Source organism: Heterodontus francisci, unplaced genomic scaffold (genome assembly GCF_036365525.1).
Source record: "Heterodontus francisci isolate sHetFra1 unplaced genomic scaffold, sHetFra1.hap1 HAP1_SCAFFOLD_58, whole genome shotgun sequence".
Taxonomy (NCBI): domain Eukaryota; kingdom Metazoa; phylum Chordata; class Chondrichthyes; order Heterodontiformes; family Heterodontidae; genus Heterodontus; species Heterodontus francisci.
In genome coordinates, this window is record NW_027142006.1 from 1,826,870 (window position 1) to 1,834,504 (window position 7,635).

Below are 7,635 nucleotides of genomic sequence, written 5' to 3' on the forward strand. Positions count from 1 at the left end.
TTCCATCAACATCGACAACCTCACTTTGGAGGTTGTCAACAGCTTCACATACCTTGGATCAACAATCACCAGCAATTTGTCCCTTGAGACTGAAATCAGCACCAGGATTGTCAATGTTGCAGCTGTCATATCAAAGTTGAGAAGACGAGTGTGAACCGACAGCAAACTGATCGAAAATGTGAAGCTCTGCGTGTAACAGGCTTGTGTTCTCAGCACCCTCCTTTATAGTAGAGAAGCATCAACAACTTATACAAGCCAAGAAGAGCAGCCGAACAGCTTCCACCTCCGCTGTCTCAGATGGATATTGGGCATCTCCTGGCAGGACAGAGTGCCGAATGAGGAAGTACACCAGCGTGCAGGGATCTGCAGCATGTTTGCCCTCTTGAGTCAGCGGTGACTCTGTTGACTGGGTCATGTGTGCTGAATGGATGACGGTCGCTTTGCCAAAGACATGCTCTTTGGTGAACTTGCTATCAGCATGAGACCAACAGGTCACCCACGTCTGTGATACAAGGACATCTGCAAAGCGAGATCTCAAGCTGACTGGGATTGGAGTCGATGCATGGGAAGTCCTTCCTGCTGACTGGAATTCCTGGAGAAAGGCATTCAGGAAGACCATGGGAAAAGCAGAGGACAAAAGAAATGACCAGATGGTGGGAAAGAGAGCTCAGAGGAAGGAAAAATTATCAGTCGACCTCGGGCCAATGATATTGATCTGTACCAGCTGCGGAAGGGATTGTCACTCACGAGTCATCCTCTACAGCCACAACAAACTATGTTTAATACAGAAGTGACGTACACCCCGGGCGTAGCCCATCGTCTTCCGAGACGGACGGTTGCCTATTACAATTACAACTACAGCTACAACGACAAGAGCGAGTCAGAGGCTGGGAACTCAGCCGTGACGAACTCAGCTCTTGACTCGCCAAAGCCTGCCCACTCTCTACAAGACCTTCCTCTGATTTCAATTGCACACACATTTGTGATCTGGCTCTGTAGCTTAGTTGGTTAAAGCACCTGTCTAGTAAACAGGCGATCCTGGGTTCAACTCCCAGCAGAGCTTTATTTCACAGCAGCAACATGGTTGAAAAGTTTCATTATCAACACTAACATCGGTGTCTTGTGAACTTTAATTCAAAATACATGATGAATTTCAATCACATAAAAGAACAGCCTTTGTGAAGGATATGTTTTTGGAATGGCTGTTCCTCCTTGTACAGAATTTTAGTGCTGATACATCAAAGGTAACTTCTTTGACATAAATTTGTTCACAGTTACATTCAACCTGGAAAACAGCTTGATATTAATCTCACTGAAGGAGAGTGTTTGTGTCATTATGTGTTGCTTTTAACCGAGACTGGGACATGACGCAAGTGGGAGGGTTTATCTGAGGTTTGGAATATTTGTCAGTCAGGAACAAGAAAAATCAAAGGAACCAAATAAGAAAACCTATGTCTCATGTGGTTACCGAGAAACGGTGAGAAGATATTAAACTTTGTTGCATTTAATACAACTGTGTGAACTTTGATCTTTGCGGCCTTTTATGAACAGTATTTGAAGGGTCTCAGTAAAAATTTTCAGTGTTGATGAGAGTGGGGTCTGGCTGAGCAGCTGCTTAATGTGACAGGGTCAGGACTGGATGCAGGAAGTTCTCTGACAGTCTCTCTCTGATGGGTTGAGTTGATTTTCAACTGGCAGCTGTTGCTGTTTTGATAATTCAAGTTCCCTCCACCGATTTTTTTGGACAGACAGTGCAGTATGAGGATGTAAAGGGTTAATGCTGAAGACAGTGGGATTAACCCCTCCCACAATCAGAGTGATGATATAACAGTCACATGAGATGAGGTTTGGGAGGAGAGAGCAGCACCAAGGATGCTAGTTTCGGAGGCTTGATGAGTGTGTATATAGTATTGTGTAAATTAGAAAAGAGTTATTCGTTCTTTCAGCAGGAAATGTGTCCAGAAAATATCACGAAACTCACAATTTTATTATTCAGGATTTGGAACACAGGGATATTAACTCCAAGTGACAGTAGTGGTTTCATTTAACAAAAGAAAAGTAGAGAATAATATTGCTCATTGATTGAAATCCCCCAGTGAGGAGACAGTTAAATAGGTGATCTGTTGGGGCATCCTTCAATTCAAGGTTTCGGCAGCATTTAATCTCAATTTTTGGTGAAATTCTCTGTTTTTTGCATCTTTTTTAATTCAGCTTTGATGGACCAGTGAAAAAACTGAAAAAAGTGAACAGATCCATCCTTTCTTTTCTTCCTTCTTGCCATCAGTTTCTCTTTTCTGTCCCAATTTAATCTGCTGTTTCTGCTGTTTTATCCATTCCAATCAAAATTCAACATTCCAATCAATTCTATTTGTTATTCCACAGTGTCTCTCCATGTGTTTTATTCTGTTGTATTCTCTCACAGTCTGTTTGATGATCAATTTCACATCTCACTCTGTTCTGGTGAAGATCAGAAGCAGTGTTATCTGTTTGCAACACCCGACAAGTCGGCCTGAGGCTGTGTCTCATCGACAATGTGGAGTTAGGAACATAGAAACGTAGGAGCAGGAGTCGGCCATTCAGCTCATCGAGCCTGCCCCACCATTCAATATGATCATGGCTGATTATCCACTTCAATGCCCTTTTCCCCACACTTTCGTCATATTCCCTTATGTCATTTGTATTTAGAAATCTATCAATCTCAGCTTTAAACATACTCAATGACTGAGCTTCCACAGCCCTCTGGGTTACAGAATTCCAAAGATTCACAATCCTCTGAGTAACAACATTTCTCCTCATCTCTGTCCTAAGTGGCTTGCCCCTTATTTTGAAATTGCGTCCCCTGGTTCTCGACTCCCCAACCAGGGGAAACATCTTAGCTGCATCGACCCTGACTGTCCTTTAAATATTTTGTGGGTTCCAATGAGATCACCTCTCATTCTTCAAAACTCTAGAGAATACAGCCCCAGTTTCCCCAATCTCTCTTCATAGGACAGTCCCACCATCCCAGGAACAAGTCTGATGAACCTTCGTTGAACTCCCTCCATGGCAATAATATCCTTCCTTAGGTAAGGGGACCAAAGCTGCACACAGTCCTGCAAGTGCAGTCTAACCAAGGTTCTATACAATTGAAGCAAGAATTCACTACTCCTGTACTCAAATCCTCTTGCGATAAAGGCTAACATACGATTAGCCTTCCTAATTGCTTGCTGCACCTGCATGTTAGCTGTCAGTGACTTATTGACATGGACACCCAGATCACCCTTATATTCTATACCTCAGTTAATAAAGGAAAGGATTCCATATACCTGCTGAACCACCTTATTGACCTGTACTGCTACTTCAGGGATCTGTGGACATTCACTCCAACGTCCCTCACTTCCTCTACACCATTCAGTGTTCTCCCATTAATTGTGTATTCCTTTGCCTTTTTTGACGCCTGCTCTCGCTGTTCCCTGCTCCCCGAGTGAACTCTTGCTCCCGCTCCTGGGCTCTTTATGCTCCACTCTGCTCTCACTGTTTCCTGCTCTCTTAATGTATCAATATTTGTTTGCCTTGTGTTTAATTTAAAATATGGATTAACTGTATTTTACAGTTGTAGGTTTTATTTGGTAGTCCTGTACAAGTTGTGGATTGATATTTAATATTTAGCTCTGTGAAAACGATTGTGAATGAAAATATAACTTTCAATCTGATACATGGGCTGGTCTGCAAGCTCCAAGTCCTTCATTTTGTAGTAATGGAATTGATAATGTATCTTTCAGTCTTAATCTCTGTGGCATTTTTGAACTGGTATGTAATGCATAACATGGTCTAACGTCTGATGTACATTATTGGGATTCAAAGGATCATAAGAAATAGGGGCATTAGGCCATTCAGCCCATCGAGCCTGCTCCAACATTCAAACAGATCGTGACTGATCATCTACCTCTACGCCATTTTTCCCTGCTATCTCCATATCCCTTGATCTTGTTAGTATTTAGAAATCTATCGATTTCTGTCTTAAATATGTTCAATGATTGATCTTCCACAGCCCTCGGGGATAAAGAATTCCACAGATTTCTCACCCTCTGAGTAAAGAAATTCCTGCTCTTCTCAGTCTCAAATGGCCTGCCCTTATTCTGAGACTGTGTCCCCTTGTTCTAGACTCACTAGACAGAGGAAACATCCTATCCATATCTACCCTGCACACCCTGTAAGAACTTTGTCTGTTTCAATGAGATCACCTCTCATTCTTCAAAACTCTAGAGAATTTAGGCCCAGTTTCTGCAGTCTCTCATCATAAGACAATCCCACCATCCTAGGGGATGAGACCGGTGAATCTCTGTTGCACTCCCTCTGTGACAAGTCTATCCTTCCTTAGATAAGGAAACCAAAATTGTACAGAATACTCCAGGTGCGGTCTCATCTAGACTTCATACATCTTTACTCATGTACTCAAATACGCTTTCAATGAAGCCAACATACCATTTGCCTTCCTAATTGCTTGCTGCACCTGCATACTAGCTTTTCGTGTCTCATGAACAAGGACACCCAGGTGCCTTTGGACATCGACACTTCCCAGCCTCTCACCATTTAAGAAATACTCTGTCTTTCTGTTTATTCTACCAAAGTGGAGAACTTCACACTTATTTATATTATATTCCATCTGCCATGTTCTTGCCCATTCATTTAACCTGTCCAAATCCCCTTGAAGCCTCTTTGCATTCATTCTGCACCTTTCAATCATGTAAATTTTGTCTGTTCTGTTTCAAGTTTTATATTTAAAATGTAACCATGGTGACAGAGTTTATTTAGATCTGATAGTGAGTTTGTTTTTGCACTGTGATTGATGTTTCAACCTGTCAGCTGTATTGAATTGGAGTGAAATGGAAACAACTTCTGTCTCTCCTGCTGTTGTTTGACTGTTGGATTGAAAATGTGTCTCTTGACTTTGGGATCAGTGTCTGTCTGACTACTTCTTTTGTTTGTTCCAGTGGAACTGATGAGCTGGCAGTATCTCTGTGCTTTGGGAGTGATCCTGTACCGACTGTGTGTTGGAACGAGATCACTGCACTTTTCCTTGTGTCCAAGAATCACCACATCCATTCAGGTTCCTTCATGTATTTTCCTGCAGGAATGAAAGAACTGGTGAGGTAGAAGATACAAAAGCGATCAATGTAATCGTCCCAATAATAATCATTATGAACAATCACAAAATGAAAACCAGGAACACAAACAGTGTCAGTGTCTGACTCCACTGCAGTACTGCAGTATTCAGCTTCTGTTTACCAGGTGTTTGCAGTGGTTTTACAACAAGTTTGTGACATTCAGAAACAACACAAGCCCTGCACTGCTCAATGACTGGGACTGTCCGAAAGAGCAGTGACCTTTACACAGTCACATTTCTATTTCAACGGAAAACAAGCAGCCACTATTTAAAATGTGCCTTTCACACTTCTCACCTGGTGTCTGCAATAAATGTTCTTTGTCTAACTGTCCACATCGTTATTTTGCGGCTATTTTCCCCCCACTGTTCACAATCCAACAAACAGTGAGAGACTGGAACTAAAGCAGGAAAATTCCCTCTCCTTTGGGTGGTGAAATTGTCAGTGATTTTCAATAGTGATTTCTTCCCATTGTGTCTCTCTGAGCCTGTCCAGACACTGTCCGAGAATGAACTCTCCCTTCCCCGTGTCCCCGGCTCACTCCATGTTCCGGGAGCAGCTCCTGCTCCACAGTGTCTGTTACAAACACTCCCCGACTCCCCCTCAACTTCCAACCACTCAATGCTAATCTCTGAGCACATCTGCGGACACGCTCCCAAAGCAGTGGCTGCTGGAAGTAGATGCTGTTTGTTCCCTTCCCCCGGGCCCGGGAAGTCTCCATTAGCAGCTGATTTAAAGCATCTTCCCCTGATTGAGTGAATGGCTTCACAGACTGAGTTGGGGAAAGACTGCGCATGCGCTCCACTCCTCATTGTGACGTCCCACTGGGGGCGGTGCTACGTCGCGCGTGCGCAGATCTCTGCAGCAATTCAGCATTCAAACATCAATGGGAACTTTCCCCATTTCACCCTCATCAAAGTCCCAAAGAAAGTGAAGAGGGGCTTGGACTGGAGGGAGGGAGGGGCGGGGTAGGGGGAACCTAGAACCCAGAAAGCTGCCCACTTACCCCATTTGGATGCTCAATTTGCGGTCATTCCCTGCAGGGGGTTTGTTATTATTGAGCCCCTCCTGGTAAAACAATCCGATAGAAAGAGGGGAGAAAGGAGGGAGCCGGTGTGTTTGCTGGGACCTTGCAGAATTCATTTCAGCAGCAAAAGTCCCGGGTTATATTAACCCGTGTGAAATACGCTGTCAGTGAGAGTAAAACCGAACGGCCCTTTTCATCTTTTCATTGGAAACAAAGTAGAGCCGGAAGTGCGGCGAGCAGAGCAGACACACAAGCTCAATGACAGGAGAGCTTGGCCGTCCCTGAGTTTCAGCTCCCGGCTCTTACATTTCCTCATCCACACTGTCTTTACTGTGGATGTTCAGGGGTTCCTTGTCGGATCTGAGGACTGTATCCATTAAACATTCTGAGTCAGGAGATCCACACACTCTCTGTTATCAAGATTTATGGGAAGGAATGTTTCAAAACTTTGTCTATTAAATCATTGTATTATTCACAGAACTAATGAGGCAATCGGTTCATTATTCAGGCCTTGAACTTGGTTTGGGTGGACCGAAAACTGAAAGGTTCAGCACCTCTCCAATCCTTCACTAATATAACTGATTTTTTGATGAAGTAACAGAAAAGGTTGATGAAGGGAAAGCAATGGATGTTGTCTATATGGATTTTAAGAAAGCGTTTGACAGACTAACACAGAAAAGGCTGGGTAACAAAACTGAGGTTCCAGGAATAGGAGGGTCAGTATCTGCTTGGGTTAAAAAATGGATGAAATATCAAGAAAAGCGAGTTGTGGTATTTGGTTGTTTTTCAGAATGGAAGATGGTGAACAGTGATGTCCACAAGGGTCAGTGTCAGAACCACCATATATATAAATGACTTGAATATTGGAATCACAGAATTGTTACTGCACAGAAGGAGGCCATTTTGCCCATCGTGTCTGCACTGACTCTCCAAATGAGCAATTCACCTCATGTCACTTCCCCGTCTTCTCCCCATAATCCTGCACATTCTTCCTTTTCAGATAACAGTCTAATTCCCCTTTGAATGCTTCAATTGAACCTGCCTCCATCACATTCTCAGGCAGTTCATACTTTAACCACTCGCTGTGTGAAAAAGTTTTTCCTCATGTCGCTTTTGCTTCTTTTACCAATTACTTTAAATATGTACCCTCTCGTTCTCGATCCTTTCACAAGTGGGAACAGTTTCTCCTTATCCAATCTGTCCACACCCCTCATCATTTTGAATACCACTATGAAATCTCCTCTTAGCCTTCTTTTCTCCAAGGAAAACAGTCCTAACTTCTCCAATCTATCTTCATAACTGAAATTCCTCATCCCTTGAACCATTCTCATGAATCTTTTCCATAATCTCTCCAATGCCTTCACATCTTTCCTAAAGTGTGGCACCCAGAACTGGACTCAGTACTTCAGCTGAGGCTAGTGTCTTATGCAAGTTCAACATGACCTCCTTGTTCTTGTACTCTAT

General features: G+C 43.1%; 1 non-coding gene across 1 annotated transcript; it reads left to right on the top strand.

Moving 5' to 3' along the window:
- Window positions 1–989: 989 nt before the first annotated feature.
- On the top strand, window positions 990–1,063 carry trnat-agu (transfer RNA threonine (anticodon AGU)). Its single transcript has one exon. It is a non-coding gene; the product is annotated as a tRNA-Thr (tRNA).
- The last annotated feature ends 6,572 nt before the right edge of the window (window positions 1,064–7,635 follow it).